At 43.5% G+C, this 16529-nt stretch overlaps 1 long non-coding RNA gene across 2 annotated transcripts in view; it reads left to right on the forward strand.

Moving 5' to 3' along the window:
• The window catches only part of LOC146543205 (uncharacterized), a 140789-nt gene extending 131260 nt beyond the window's left edge, over window positions 1-9529 (forward strand). For both annotated transcript variants that reach the window (XR_014887081.1, XR_014887083.1), the window contains one exon: window positions 5991-9529. This is a non-coding gene — a long non-coding RNA (uncharacterized LOC146543205). The remainder of the gene's footprint in view (window positions 1-5990) is intronic.
• The last annotated feature ends 7000 nt before the right edge of the window (window positions 9530-16529 follow it).

Consider the following 16529-nt stretch of genomic DNA (forward strand, 5'->3'; position numbering starts at 1 on the left):
CTCTATGCTGGGTGAGACCAGGGCATGATGTAATCTCATGATGTGGCTGATAAACCAGGGAGATTAGGGAGTGACTTCCAAAGTCTGGGTTATGAGGTTGGAAATTTGCCTTCTGATTGTTTTGGGGTTGTGGAGAGCAATGAGGAAACCTCAGGTGGCTAATTTCTGTCTCGAGGAAAGAAAGAACAAGGCAAGCTCTTTAATCATCGAATATTGGGTTGTCCAAGTGCCAGGAACATTTAACGGGACTGGCAGGGTTGGCTTCTCTGCTAGTAGGCAGCTATGTGTCACACAGTCAGTGGTAGCTCCCACATGTGCCCCTGAAGAGAAGCAAGTGACTCGGGGGGCAATTGCCCTTCGTGTCCCTCAAGGCATGCATTTCTCTCCATGAACTGTCGAGCCAGGCAGGGTCACTGGCTGCAGTGCTTGCTCTAACTAAGGCAGGTTAGCTGCATTCATTTCTCAGCTGAGGGTTTGATGTCTTGGAAGACTGCAACCCAGATAAAGCAAGCAGTTTCATGCATTCGCATGTGGATGTTGATATCAAAAGTTTGTTCAATGAAGAGTGAAAACGTTTAAAAGGCTCTGACCTTCACTCAAAACAAAAATCTGCAGAAGAAAGTAAACCCTGAGTTGTTCGAAGTTTCTGAGTTTTCTTTTCTGAAGTAAAAGTTTAGAAAGAGAAGTGCAAAAATTCTCATAAGAATTGTTGGTGTTATTTTTCTTTGTGTGTGCTTCAAGAGTTTTTACAAAAGAAAACTTTAAGGAAAATAGTTGCAAAACACATGTAGTATGTTTCAACCAGCTGGATTTTCTGGCAGCTCCAATGTAATCTAAACAAGGAAAATGATTGTCCTTGTTTTGTTTTGCAATATTTTTTATCCATGCAGGACAGTACAAAGCACATCCTCTGTGGGAAGGTGTCACAGACAGCAGATGAGAGAGTTCCCTGTGAATTATAATGGAGTGTTTTCCAAGTGAGAGTCAGCCCATGTGGAGGTCCGATCCTTTCAACACATTCATACAGGGAAAAGAGAGGAAGTTGAGTCCATTAAGGAGAATAGTAAAACCAGGAGTCGAGCAATGAATGAGCAACTGATCCGGTAAAGTCATGCAAGCACCTCTAACTCCCACTCATTGCAGGAGGTATTCGACAGTTTTGCAGGGCTGAGCCCCAGTTCATGTGAGCAAGGGCCTCTTTTGCAATTCTATATGTCAGCTCTACCTTTTCCAGACATGCATCTCTGGTTTTATTAAGCCCACGACTTGCCATGGTCCTTAAGTTCCCAGCACCTCTTTCCACCGGTTCCCACCCAGAGCTGAGAGACCTATTACCAGGTAATGATGTGTCAAGCAATAGGCAAGGTACAGGAAAATCACCTAAGGAAAATGCTGATGTAGCTTTAGAAGCATCTATATTTTTATTCTCCTTCATGACTTGATTTCCTATACCCAAAGCCTTAAACTTGCTGATGCTTCTCTTCAGATGAATGGATGGATTTGGAGACTGTCAGAATGGCAGCAAGACTTGTCTAAAAAGTGTCATAATATTTCTCCTGTTGCCTTATGATGAATTACATTTTCAAATCCCCAGACTTGGAAAAGTTGCTTGAAAGTACTAAGTTTAAATGTTGCTTAGGTCTGTATTATGACCGAAATGGTTGAATTGCCCATAGTTTTATGTTCATCTGAAAACTGTAGTGAAAACCTGCTGTGTTTCTTCTAGGTGTTCCAGATCACGCATTTTCCCAATTTAAGTCCACTTATATTCAAAACTCACCCTAACTTGTTTGTATTGACCATGCCAGGGCCTAAGCCAGCAATAGTACTTCTCTGCATTTGCTCAGGATGTTGACTTGAGTACTAACAGCCTGACCAGGAACAAGAAACTGCCCAAGCATCTTAAATAGCGGAGAAAGATGGAGACAGGTGCCTGCAGACAGGTGGTATCTCTGAGGAGCATTGTTTCTCTGCAGCCACTGTGGGATCCACTGCATGTTGTGATAGTCCTGAGCTCAACCTGAACCAAGTGGAAAGGTTGTGTAGGTTCTTGTTTCATCATGAAGCATTTTAATGGTTTCCCATATGTTAAATATTTTCTCAGTAAGTGAGAAGTCCAATGCTTCTAGTGAATTCGGTATATAATAACACCATTTTGAAATGATTTCTGGTTAACAGTCTGCAAACGTTCAGAAAGTACTTTTTTTCCTTTATCCTAATGCTCAATGTCATATTCTGAGATTCCTTGTAAAGACCTAGCCTACATTGTGGAATACACCTTGAAATTCAGTTTCAATCTGTTTCAATGTGAAAGAGGTGAAAATGTGTAACTCCACAAGGAGAAAAGGTCCTTGTTGCAAAACAAGTTTCCAGTTAAAGCTGGTGACAGATTTTATCACAAATATTTTAAAAGCTGTAACTTCAGATTGTTTCTAGCTCACAAGGTTTGAAATGCTCTCGAATCTCAACCCTTTCTCAAATAGCTTTAGCAAACTAATTTTAGTAATCAGCTTCTGTATCTTTGATTACATTGGACTTCATTTTCCGAAAACAGCGGCTATGGCAAGGAGTTAGAAGTACACTCTTGTTATGATAACAGTTTGAATAAATTCAATAAAGATACTGATAAATTATACCAAAAGAATCCAGCAGACTTTGGAAATTGCCGACAGTAAAAAGAAATTTTGGCTAAAAATTTTGTTTTTGAAAATGGGAAAGGACTGGTTTCAACATAAAACACTTCCTATGCCAAGAATTTAAGCCAGCTGTCATTGTCTTTTGTATCCATAAACAAATGCTTTGGTCTCCCTAACAAATCTCAAATGAGTAAAATCAGAATGAGAGAAGTAAGGGCTGTTTGTCTGCAGTGCATATGCCATCCAGTCATCCAGAGTCTGATGCAGATTTGGGGCTGTTTCTGTGAAATTCTTAGCACATACTGAAAGCTGCCAGAGCCTTTCCATTCCTGCACCTCTGGCGAGAGCGCCTGGGAGCAGAAGTCAAACCTCATGAATCAAATCCAGGAGAAGAGGAGATGCAGCTTTGTGTCCATTGCATAAGACCTGAAGAGTACAAGGCAGGCCGGCAGGTGTGTTACCATGTTACCATACCCAACAGTCCATTAACTTCTCAATGGCTGTGCTATGGTATCAGCTGGGATGGAGACCGGGCAGTGCAATGTGTGAGCAGAGCTTTTGATGTCTTGCTGGAACTTCTCAACAGCTGCAAACCAGGAGCTTGCTCCTCCAGCTCTTTGGTTCCAGCTTTTTTTTCTCTCCTTTCTTTTTTAATTTCTCTTTGTCCTACAATCTTACCCCTGGGATGTGGGAGACTGTGACTTCCCCAGGCCCTCTTCCTCTTCCTCACAATGCTGAGACCAAAGCTGGAAATGTCAATGAGGGTTTTGAGTCACATCTCTTCTGAGCCCAGTCTCTGTCAAATTACACTTTATTCTATCTGATAAATGATTAGGGAATCTCCTGCAAGCTGGTTGTCACTTGTGCTGTGTTTCACAGGTGGAAGAGGGTGTTTTTTATTTCAGTGATCATAAGTAGGAATTTAATCTAAAGTCATGCAGTCTGCTTGCACTTCATGTGATGACTGAAGTTCTGCAGAAAGCAAGCTTCTGTGTGAGACTTCTCAGAAGGTTTTCTTCCACTTCCTGCTAGAATTTCAAAGGCAATATTCATCTTTGTGATAATTTTGGCTGCTCTAAGTTATAGCTTAGACTTGCAGAAAAAGGCAGAGCCCTTTAAAGGAATTGTTCATTGAGCAAAGTAATGAAATCTGAATTGCTGTGAATTTCTCTCTTGCAGGATTCTCTGGTGGCTGCTAAGGGTTTCATTTTCCCCTTTTCTGGACCACTATGGGAGCTCTTTTCCACCTGGCTTCCTGTATGTGCAATACTTGTCAGAACTACATAACTCTGAGTTCTACTGAAAAACCAAGTATTCCAACTAAATAAAGATCTGTGGGCTCAGAGATGATGAGGTAACTGTGGGCGGACAAACCCTGATCACACTAGTCTTGTCTCCATAGGAATCAGGGGAAAAAAAAGAAAAGGCTTACATCATTGCTGAGTCTTGACTCTGTTTAGCTTCAAGCTGTTGGTGAAGGTTAAGCAGAGATGTTCACCACATGGTTCATCTTCCCAGGTCTCTCCTTTCATAAGGGCATTTCTGTTTCTTTTGCTCCCTCTTCCATGCTCAGCTGTTGAGCGTTTTATCAACAGGAACAGTTTTCTTTCTCTTTTTTACTCTCAATATATCTCTATGGCTCATGAGTCAGGGAATCAATGGACATACCTGCTGTAGTGACATCTGATGTGTAGACAGAGTTCATTTCTGACTACAGAGTGTCAGCTGTGTACAAATACATATGTTAAATGCTAATGTAAACAGTATACTCTACCCTTTTCTTTGGAGCCAAGCTCAAGGTCAGGAAAACATAAGGTGCTCAGCTGTGCTTTGTTCATAACACGGCAGATCTGCAAAAAGCGTTGTCTCCGTGTCAGTTAGGATGCATCCAAGTTTGGTTAGGCTCTGCTACAAATGGACCAGCATAGCCTTTGGCACAGAAGCCCTGCAGAGCTCCCTCCTGCCATGTCTGAGAGCCGACAACACATTTGCCTTTGTGCCAAGAGGATGCCGCAATAACACACAACAGTGTTGCTGAGTTAAAGATCGAAGCTGGGCAGAGTAAAATACCTCCCGGTGTAATTAATCCAGTCATATTACTCCAGCTTTCGGCTTTGTTTTTTTTTTCGAAAGCTGGCCTGGCCTGCAAAACCCAGGTCTCAATTAATACTATTATCCTGGGGATGACATTTCCTCAGTCTGTCGTCGGTTATTTTTTAATTCTCTAATTTGTTCTAATATGCGCATTGCCTGCACATCAAGTCAGCCATGAAGACGCTGCATTTCCAGGTTCCTTCCTCTCCATCCTCCCAAAGAAATTAAAGCAAGGAGGCTGCGGGACCACAAGTGCAGGAAATAGAATTAGGGAACATATTAATTGGGGCATCAAGTAGGATTTTGTTCCAGGCGGTTTCCTTCCGTGAGCCACTTTGATGCTTCCCCTTCGCAGCTCTGTTTCTCATTAAAAGTATCCCTTAATGGCAAATGTTGTTTATGCATGTTGCAATTATGTCATGCTGTAACCCCTGCGCTGGCAGGCTTGGCTGATTGGTGGGGAGGGCAGGAGGAGGAGGTCAGTGGTGGGGAAGAATTGGGAAGAAAGGCGGGGGGGATATGGGGTGGGGAGGTAAACAACAGACAAATAGTTTCAGCTTCTCGGTTGAATGTCATGGCTGCTCTGAACCACTCCGTACGTACAGACTAGCTGGACGCCTGCTTGAGATCCAAGGTCTTGTCACTCATTTTTTCAGTCAATTCTTGTTCTTTGTGCTATTTGCCGGCTTTTGGATTTGCATCGCTGCCAGAAAAATGGCCGGATGATTTTAAAGCTTTGCTTTTCCAAGTGAAACCTGGGCTCTCTTTTGCTGTTTTAGCTACTGTTTGATTTAAGAGAAGTGGGATTTAGTATTGGCTTGCAGGCTTGTAATTTTTTCGAAAACGTGTGTTTTTTCTTTATCATTATGCTTTTCCCTCTCCTCCACATCTCTCATGCACCTTGACTCATGCAGACCTTCAGCAGGGATCTTCTTCTCAGCCCCAAGGTCCACTCTGATCTTTTCAGATCCATTACTATCACTGAAGGAGCTCCTAGGTGGCTTTTGCCAGAACTAATCCAAAGCTGTGAGTAGCTCATTTGTGGGAAGGGATTTGTTTTTCCATCCAGGCAGCCAAAACCTCCAGCTTCCCCTCTCCTTCATGTGCCAACATGGAGTGCAGAGGGTTCATCCTGCCCTTGATTTCCAAGTCTGTGCAATCAACTAATGACAAAGGGGGGGAGGAGGGGAGGGAGAGAAGGGAGCCCAGTTTTTTTCTCCTGATTTTGATTGTTCCTACATTGATTTTCCCCATACCTAGATCTTGAAAGCAAACAATAAAAGCCAAAATGAAAGAAATCAGCTCATGTGCACGGGAAGAGAAAGCCAAGCCATTCTGTGCCCAAGCAAGTTCAGCAGCCAATACAAATACCACCGCTCTGTTTTGAAAACTCAGCTGGCCTCTGGATTTTGGGAGCCAACATGGTGACTGAAGCCGATGGCGAAAGCAGTGAGTGAAAACCTCAAAGTTGTGAAAACTGGAATGTAAATCAAAACTAACAGCTTAAGTAAATAATTAATTAATTAAACCACCCTGCTTCCTTCCCACCTAATATTCACTCTGGAATGAATGAAGCCTAAGCAGGAAAAAAGGCCTAAGAAACCACTGGATCTGGGGATGACAGGGACAGAGCTGGTGAATGAGGGGAAGCAGACAAGTGCAGGAGACACCGAGGAGAAGTCACTCGGTGCCTAGAGCCAGAGCGGCTGTGAAATGACTCATTTTCACTTTGCATGTATGATATTTGCATGCAAAACGCGTTCTGCGAGCAGTCACATGGGTATTCTGCTCATGGGTTTTGATCCAGGATGAAATTTCACCCTTTCCTCCAGCAAAGTCGTTCATTTTTCTTTCAGGGAGGAGGGAGGAAGTGGGAGGGAACTGCGGGGAGAGAGAAAGGAATTGTCCTTCAGGCATAAAATTCAGGGATTTATCCCTCAAAAGGGTCACCCAGTTGTTCCGTAGCATGACGTTCGATCCTGCTGTTTGGTGGCTTGGAGACAGAAGGGGAAAAGCTCAGGAGAGCAGAGGGCCAGGGCAGGAACAGGCCCCACAGCCTTCAGCCTTCTAGTAGACCGAACCGAGCAGCCATGGGAAGGGCCCTGCAGCCTTTGTGCTGCTCTGAGTAAAAGGTTACCTCTGCAATGAGGTAATAACTCCACAATCGGACCAACAGTGTGTCTCTGGGAGACTTGAGAGCTCCAGAAGTGTCCTGCCAGTCAGGACAGAAGATCTATGTTGTCTTTCATCTGTGAAAGGTGTGCAGCATTTTGCCCTGACACTGTTGGGCATTTCTGGTATTGCGCCTTGCTCAAGAGAGCTGCTAGTCAGGCATTGTGGAACGGCATCCACAAGGATGCCTTGCAGAAGGTCATCACATCTATTTTGTAGTAAGTCTTGGCACTGTTCTTGGGCATTTGATTGCTTCAGAGCTTGGGCAAGCCCTAGTGACCCCGGAGGACCGTGTCTGCAGCAGTCACTGTCGCTTCCACTCCCTCTGTGATGTTGGGGCAGAGTTTCCCAATAAAAGGGTTGTTGCAGTCTATAAGCTTCATCTGCCACTTTTTCTCTGTCGTTGCTTGTTTCCAAAGCCTTACAGAGCAATAAATGACCGCATAGGAAACATTTGGGGCACTGCTGTGGGATGCTAGCTAGCCAGATCTGGGAGCTGTTTGCCATTCTAGAGATTCTTAAGCGGAAAAAAAAAAAAATCCAGAAGGCCAAGCCTATCGTTTCTCATGGCAAGTGATGTGCTGTTTTCACCAGGCATCTAACTCAAGGACTGATATTTAGCTGTACTTAGATCTTATACATGCAAAGGACTATCTTTGGCACAGATCTGCCAAAGTCCTCTGGTCCTCTGCATTTCTGTGAGAGAACCTACTGGTTTTGGCAGGGCAGATGGAGAGGCATGGGATGAATGCAGGCAGAATGCCACAGTCGGTTCAGAGTTCTCTGCTTGTGCTGCTGGGAGCCTTTTCCTTTCAGCCACAGCATTGAGGGCTCAAATTTAAGAGCTGAGACAGAAGGATAGAGTGTCAAAGCCACAACAGGGTTTGCACCTTGCTCAGATGGGTACAGTTGGGTGAAGAGGCCCATGGCAGGGCCACTGATGGTATCAAGAGGTGGTTTTTGGAGCTTGAACTCCTCTGGTTTTCAAGGCATTACTTAGTAGAGATTCAGCTGAAAAGCTCACACAACCAAGGCCTATCCTGTGTATCAGGGGTGGGCATATAAAGAATCTGTGAGGAAGGGTAAGAATCTGCCCTGCAGGTTCTGACCATGTTCAGAACCTTTACTTGCAACCAATAACATCTCTGAGAGTGTATTGCAGAGTTAAATTTGTACAGTCACTCTGAGGATGTACCTGACTTCTGCTCAGACCAAGCTGGCTGTGTGTGCTCTGAGCACAACTTGCCCCCAAAACATGGGCGTATGATGAGTTTGGGGTACTCCAGAAAAGGGAAAAACCTTGAGGTCAACCTTCTCCTTAGTGTGAGTTCAACTACAAGGGCAGCAAAACAGGCTATGCCCAGGCTGGGTGTCAGCAGGCAGTCTGAGTGCAGTAAGGTTGTTGGTAGTTTTTACAGTATAAAACAAAATATCTTACAATATAAAACAGCACGGGTGCATTGGAGTATACCCAAGCACCTGAAAATACGTGGCATCAAATCAGTACAGTAGTCGAAAAGGCTTTGAAAAGATCTATTTTAGTGCCAAGGTAGAGGAAGGACATCCCAGAACAAGTGCATCTCAAAGAGAGGTTGAACAGCTGCCTCAGGCACCTTTCTTTGAGCCTGTGATTTTCACAAGGACTCCTACCATTCCCCTGCTGTTAATGGATGTTGAATCCTGAGCTGAGTTTTTGCACCACTGAGGGAGGGAAGTTGCAGTGCATCAGTGCATTTCTTCTCCTGTTTAAATGCAATTTTCTCAGAAATCCATGCAAGGAAGGAGGGAGAATCACCTGGCAAACAAACTTAAATGAAGGCTGTTTTGCTGGAAATGTTTATATATTGTTGCTGCAAAATACACAAAGAGTATTGATAGCACAGCACAGAGTTCAGCTTGTGCAATCAGGAGTGTGTGTCTGCAAGTGTCAGTGTGTGTTTGTTTGCAAGATAATGTCTTTCCCTGAAAGTAAATTTTGGAAAACAGATGCTGGCAGGTGAATTCCCTCATTAGAATCTCCCTAAATATCCTGATCCATCAGCACTCAGTCACTGAGAACAGCAGTGATGAACCCCAGTGCCTGCAAATTTCTGCCTTGGTTTCCTGGATGGAATCATATAGGCAGATGTGTCAGAGTATAATAAATCCAACTAAGACCTGCTGGCTGCAGACTTGGTCTGACAGTGCGGTACATGTGTTTTGGATCTGGCAGTCTGGCATGTGCCAAAGGCTGGATCTGCTCCATGGTCATTGTGGTGTTTCCAGATATCTGGGTGCCTAGTTAGAGCTGCTGCACAAACCAATATCCTGATACTCCTGTCTTTGCTGAGATTGATTTTTGTCTCTGGGAGAAAAAGAAGAAAAGAAAAGAAAAGAAAAGAAAAGAAAAGAAAAGAAAAGAAAAGAAAAGAAAAGAAAAGAAAAGAAAAGAAAAGAAAAGAAAAGAAAAGAAAAGAAAAGAAAAGAAAAGAAAAGAAAAGAAAAGAAAAGAAAAGAAAAGAAAAGAAAAGAAAAGAAAAGAAAGGAAAGGAAAGGAAAGGAAAGGAAGGAAAGGAAAGGAAAGGAAAGGAAAGGAAAGGAAAGGAAAGGAAAGGAAAGGAAAGGAAAGGAAAGGAAAGGAAAGGAAAGGAAAGGAAAGGAAAGGAAAGGAAAGGAAAGGAAAGGAAAGGAAAGGAAAAGGAAAAGGAAAAGAAAGAAAGAAAAGAAAAGAAAAGAAAAGAAAAGAAAAGAAAAGAAAAGAAAAGAAAAGAAAAGAAAAGAAAAGAAAAGAAAAGAAAAGAAAAGAAAAGAAAAAGAAAAGAAAAGAAAAGAAAAGAAAAGAAAAGAAAAGAAAAGAAAGAAAAGAAAAGAAAGAAAGAAAAGAAAAGAAAAGAAAAGAAAAGAAAAGAAAAGAAAAGAAGAAAAGAAAAGAAAAGAAAGAAAAGAAGGAAAAGAAAGAAGAAGAAGAAAAGGAAGGAAGGAAGGAAGGAAGGAAGGAAGGAAGGAAGGAAGGAAGGAAGGAATGGAGGAAGGAAGGAAGGAAGGAAGGAAAGATAAGTGCAAGGGAATCTGTGGTGTGGTGACTTTAATTAAACTCCCGATCCAGAGCTGGAGGAGTATCAGAAAGACCAGGGCAAAGTCCACCATCTGATAGCAGAATTTTAATCAAATGATCCCAGAAACCTGTGATGAGAGATTTTGGCTTGTCTTTTTCACTGTACCATAACACCAGTGAGAAATGCTAAATGTGCTGCTGGTAAATGGTGCCCTGGTGAACATCTGCAGGATGCTCATGAAGAAGTAATGCAGAGGCAGCTCCATTCCTCTGCCTCTGTGCCAATTCACTGGTCTTTGATGTAAAACAAACACAGTTCAAGGACTCAGAAAAGTGAATTGGTCTGAAATCAACACAGTTGTGATCTCACTATTCCCAGAAGGTCAAGCAATTTCTCTGCTTTTTACTTGCTCTGTGTTGCTTTTCTCCCCTTAATCTCCATTGCCTCCTATTTACATATATGGAATAACGCTTCTTATTTTATATGCCCTCAAAATCACATGTGAGCCCATATTCTGTCAATAAACAGCAACTTCATTGTCCCTGTGGTACTGAAAATCTCTTCAAATGAAAGATTTTCATATGAAAATTCCTCCGTAATTTAGCCTGCTTATGAAAAAAATGGAAACGCCTAGAGTCAACAGAACATCTAGCAACTTGGGTGGCCAAGAGGGTAGCAGGTGGGGGTGCCACGGTAAAACAAACCCCAACTTAATTACAGAAGCCTCTGTCAAAGTGGTTTTCTTCTTTCTCATGCACGTATGTACATGCGCCTACTTATCTCCGGCAAATAGGCTTTTCTTAAGGAGCAGGCTGAGCTGCAACACACAAGTTATTCTTGTTGCTGCAAACTCTTCTGCTGACTCAGTCCTAGGAATCCTTGCACAAGCAATGCCAGACTACACTCTGTTGTTGCTCTTGATCTGGTTGCTGTTTGATACAGAAATACCTGTTATGGCACTTTTCTAGCAAAGAGCCGAGAAGCTGAGCCCCACCTTTGCATCTGCTGTATTCTCTTTATTAAGCGGTCAGTGCACCTGCTAGCTTAGCGAAAGCACCTTGGTGAATGCTCCCTGTGCGAGCCTCCTCTGATGAACAGGAGAAATGCAACTGAGTCAACAGTATCATCTGAATTCCAAAGTGTGGGTGGAAGAAAAGAATCGTCCTTTGTTGCCGAACCTAAAATCCCAAAGCTTTCTTCACTGTGTAATCTGTTGGTGTCAGCAGATTCTGGGTGTTTTACTGCCAGCAGTCAGCTGAACTTCCTTCAAGTTGCAACATCAGGAGGGTTAATTATGTACAAACTGTTGGCCAGGGCTGAGGTCTGGCATGTGCAGATCCAGCTGTGCTGGAGACATGATCCAGAGGTGATTGTCACAGCCAAGGCCCCGCATTCCCAGGGACTCAGGGCCGGCTGTGTTCCTGGTATCAGCTCAGGGAAGGCAAGGAGAGGAGGTTCTGGAGGCAGCTTTTCTTCCTGCGTGAGGTCCTGGTTCAAAGGAAACGCGATCGTGTGTAGAGAATTAGCATTCCAGGAAAGGAGCTGGAACCATTTTGAGTTTTAATCTGTTTTTTTTCCTGCATTATGCAAGAGTTGGAAATGCCATTTTCAGGTACAGAAATGTTCTTTAAGAATTAAAAAATGAAAGTCCTGGGAGAAAAAGAAGTGTTCACCATTTATTTTTGTATGAATGAATGGCGCTTTACAACTGCAGGACTTCTTCAGAGAATAACTGACAAAAGGTATCTCGGAGGTTTCTCTCCAAGGCATGGAGTGCACTTTGTTTTTAGGGATACTCCCTCAGGATTCCAGCAGCTAATTTGCCAGGTGCTCCGAAGAGAGAAAAGGCTTTCCTGCTCCTTCCCACCAACATACAGCATTGCCAAGACTCCGTCCTCCTCCTCCCAGCAGCACTTAAAATGCACTTTGTGGATTTCCCAATATTTGTAACCTCGTCAATTGGAGCTTATCTCCCTGATAAATAAAAGGACACAAAACACACACGTGGCTTATCTGAGAGCTAACAGAGTGCTCTCCTTGCCTCGCTGAAGGTGAAGACATGGGAAGCGTTCTGTCAACAATCGAAACAGTGCAATTAAAATACATATCGATTCGCTTTTCACTTGCCCTGGTTCCATGTCAGCCTGCTGCTGAAGCTGTTTTTGACACCTGGCTCTTCCACACTAACTGTATCAGGCCTAAAGATGCTGATTTTCTTCTTTTCCTTCAACTGCCTGGCATCCAGCTGGACCAGTGGTACCGCTACCCAGCTGCTGCATAGCCCCTCACTGCGAGATCTCCTCCTCACAGAGCTCAGTCTTTTGTCTGAATAGCAAAATATTGCTCTCCCTAGCATGAAGGGCACCGCAGTGCCCCTGCTTCATTTTTTTTAATCCATTTTTCTCTTAATTGTGGCATAATTAAGTCACCACAGCAAACTGCTGTTCTTTGACACAGGTCAGATGTCAGAGTGGCCAAATGGCCATGTTGCCAAAGAGGGAAGGCAAACTGAATACACTCTAAAGCAGCTTTTTTCCCTCTGCTTTTTGGCAAATCGGCCATTTTCCTATGTGCTACTTCACCAAGTCCACCATTTTCCCTGATAGAAATACTTAACAAGGGAAACCACAGTTGTTGGTGCTTCCAGTGGGTATTTTAAACAACAGCAGTGGTTTGATTTCCTGCCTTATATAAGTGCAGTGCTCCCACCTTGCATCTTCCTCGCTCTCTAGTAAATGGTTGTTTAATCTCTATCCCATGGGGGAAAGAAAAAAAAAAAAAAAAAGTCAGAACATGCTCATCTCCTGAGATGGGCTTTTTAATTGCTTTAGCTTGACACTCCAACTTAGTGTCCTCATGGCCACTGATTGATTTCAATTAACATTCTCATGCTCCAGGCACTATAAATAACCCTTGTCTGGCCGGCTGCTTCTTCACTGCCAGCTCAACCTTTCTCCTTTAGCTGCTGCTGCTGCTCATCTTGCTTCTTGGCTTGGCCTCAGGCTCAGTCTATAATTCTTTCCAAACTTCCCTGTATAAAATAATCATGTACATGAAGTAAAACAGGAGTCTCATATACACACTTAATAACTCTTGTGTACTGTATGAGTGGGAATTCCACTTTATAACCCCCAGAGCTTTCAAATGGTTCTCATTTTCGGCAGCATTCCTCCTGTGAGATCTAAAACTTCCCATTTTATCCCAAGCCGTTTCTTTTCCCTTTCAACCTTTCATTTTGTCTCTGGATTTTGGGGGGCAGGCGGCTGTGGTTTGGGCAAGGAGGCGGCAGGGAGCTGATAGCACTGCTGCTCGGCTCTTCAGCACATGTCAGGGTTCCCCATGCAGCGCCACATTTTCCGAATTAAAGATTTCATCAGCAAAAGGCTGTGAGTAGAGGTTTAAATGAAGCTGATAAGATAAGCTTTACAGGACCTATATCTAATATTCTACATGTGTTGGTCTGTCTGCCTACCTGTTATCTCTTTCCCAGTGAAAAAGAGAAGAAAGAGAATATCGTGTGTATTTAGACACATAGTATATGTGACAGATAGGTAACATCTGTATGTATCTGCGTGCAGGAGCAAAACTGATAGGCAGATAAGTAAGAGGTAGCAATCCACAGATTTGTAATGCCAGAAGGGACAGTTACATCAAAGACGTGCAGAACTGGAGGTTTTGAATTGGGGGGACTTTTGTTGCTCTGGTGACGTTTTGAAAGCCAAGGGAAAACAGACACCTCTTTGATAAAATGCACATGTGCTTCTCTCCTTTTCTGCCAGCTGGGAATATGGTTGAAGTTACCCAATCTTCAATTAAAATTAAAAGTCCACAATCTGTCCTTATTGTGTCTGGTTGTTGTTTATTCCTCACCCAGCAACACGCTCTCTGATGGAAGATCTCAAAGCCCCCAGTCCAGTGGTGTTTAAATTAGGAGGACCTGTGTTGACTTGGCATTAGACCACAAGTACGACAGAATGAAAGGGAACGATAATCATCGCTCTCAGCAACCAAGAACCCCTTGTTTCAAAATTTCCCAATTTCCTTCAGGAAGGGGCAAGACAGAGAGATTCCAGTGGAATGCACTCCATGACATGGCATAGTTAGCAGCCGCGCATGCAGCCACGTATGTGCACATCTCCTGGTGCAGTCAGCAAGCCTCCAAAGGGCAGTGGGAGGCTTGTGTCCCCTGGAGCCTTGGTTGCGCTCCTGGCCATGCTGCTTGCTGACTTGCATCTCTCCTCGTGCCATGCCCACAGCTGCGTGCAGAGCCCATGTGCTCGATGCATGTCACGCAGTTGCTAGTTACCAGCACTAATTGAAACATCATTTTCAATCGTACATTCTTTGTTTCCTGTTTTGTTGTTGTTGTTGTTCCTCCCTGCTCCTGCTCCCCACATTTGGAGCCTGGCCTCCGTCCCTCTGGTGTGTCATTGCTATCATTGCTGGGCTTTGTGTCAGTGCTACAGTGGGCAGCGTTTGGCCAAATGAAAGGATAGTGAAATCGCAGAGATACTGTTAGGCTGGAGCCTTCTGTGAGTATGCGAAACCATAGCTGGAGGCTGCAGGCCAGATAGGGTTCTGCCAGTGCTCAGTGGAGGTGGATAACAGTGTTCTTTGATCTGCTGACCGTGTTTTTTTGGATAAATGGTTTGCCTTGGCTGTGCTGTGCTGAGGGTGTGCTGCTGGCTTGTGTCAAGTCTGATGTCCCTGCAGGCCTCCTGCTCAGCACGGCTGCTCTTGGGCTGCAGGCTGCACTGGTGCTTAGAGTGGTTGCAGAGTGCTGGTCTCCACCTTGCACAAGTAAAGATGTGCTGAAGCAACAAACTGGGTCTCAGTGCTTCCAGCTGAGCTCTTGTGTTGCTTTGGTTCTGGGGGGATTGGTGCTTATAGCAGTGCAAGAAGTGTCCAAAGGGCAGGATGCTGCCTTGCGTTCTTCATGAGCTTTCATTCTTCTGCCCATTCTTAGCTAAATTCAGAGTGTAGCACCAGTGCACTCAGCATCTGTTTCGTGAGAGGACAGCACCAAACACAAAATGAAGACCCTACACAAAAAAGATTATTATTAAAAAAAAAAAAAAGGGAGCAGTGATTAATGTATAATGAGAGCTTAAAAAGTCCAAAGAGAGTGATTTTGTGTTTGTCTTGCACAATGGCAATTGTGTTAACATTGCAATACTACTGAATGCAATGAAAAATAAAATGTATGGAGGAGTCTTTTCAAATTGAAATGGTTCCTGAAAGTGTTGAAACTTTAATTTGCTGGCTTGAGCATTGGAAGTAAATAAAAATATCAAACCAGCTGTATCAAGTGGCGTTTGTGATGTATTATAGTCCTGGAAAGCTTCTCTTTTCCACACAAATAGTCCTAAAAGAAATTCACACAGGTCTAATCACACAGTTTCCCGAGCTATAAGTGGACATGCTTGTAGATAAACAAGAAACAAAACATCCTGAGACCAGTGGAAGAAATAAATAGATTCTGTGGAAGGGAGACAGAGTGTGAGAGCGAGAGGAGGAACGGGGCAGATGTGTGCAAGTTTTAAAACTGCTTTTTGCATTACAGGATGTCATTTATTCTGTTTGAAAAACATGTTTTTATGGCATTCTATGCCTTTCAGAGTTCTCATGTGCTGGAAGACAGCTCCGACTTCTGTGTCAATGGGCACTCAGGGACTCCAAGCCCTGAGTTATTTGACTGTCAAGTGCTGTTACTAAGTCACTGGAAATCACTTTTTCTTTTTTTTTTAACTAAATTAATTTGTTTTACTTCAAGATGCCCAGAGCAATCATTTATATTACGAAGCTGCAAGTGGCAGGAGGACGTCTAAAAATAGCGCATTCCAAAAGCTCAGATAAAGATGCTGGAAGAAAGATTTTTCCCTCGTTCTGCTCTGCATCATTATTTAACCTTAAAAAAAAAAAAAAAAAAAAAAGATAGGGAATAGGTTGCACCCCAAGTAGGTGGTACACAGCTGTGCATGCTAGGATCTTGTCATTTGTGTCTGGTTTTAATCAGCTGAAAAAGGGCACTGGACCAGATCCTGCCATGTCCCGGATAGCGTTGTGCTGGGAATAGCTATAAAGACTGAAGTCAGGCAAAATGCCATTAAATAGGGGCAGTAGCAATTATCTGCAAAAATCTTCAAGTTTCTCATGTGCTGTGCTGGGGGCACATCATCTGAGGGTGCACAAATATCTGCGCTGAGGATTCTGTGCCTAAGCTGGTCAATCTAGATTCCCCTTGTATGCATGCAGGGAATGGGGTCTATTTAGGATGCTGTAGGCTGCAGCCTTCTGTAGGTATCAAGGCAAATCAAGTGGATTATTCTGCTCTGGGACTGTTTCCTCAAAAAGGAAAAGTATCAGAGGGTCTTCGAGGGATTTGTTTCTGAGGGTTCACAATTCCGGCTTTCCTGGTGGAATTATGAAATGGAACAAGCATGGACCTTAACCTGAAGCTTGGTCTCAAACCTCTGATTTTGCTTGTTTTACAGGCTTGCCCCTATTACTAGGATCTCTTTCCAAGCTGTTGGGGCACGTGGTTCAACTAGACTGCCAAGTCCAGCCTATAAGAGATGTAGAGATATGTCTA

Source organism: Meleagris gallopavo, chromosome 17 (genome assembly GCF_905368555.1).
Source record: "Meleagris gallopavo chromosome 17, MGAL_WU_HG_1.1, whole genome shotgun sequence".
Taxonomy (NCBI): domain Eukaryota; kingdom Metazoa; phylum Chordata; class Aves; order Galliformes; family Phasianidae; genus Meleagris; species Meleagris gallopavo.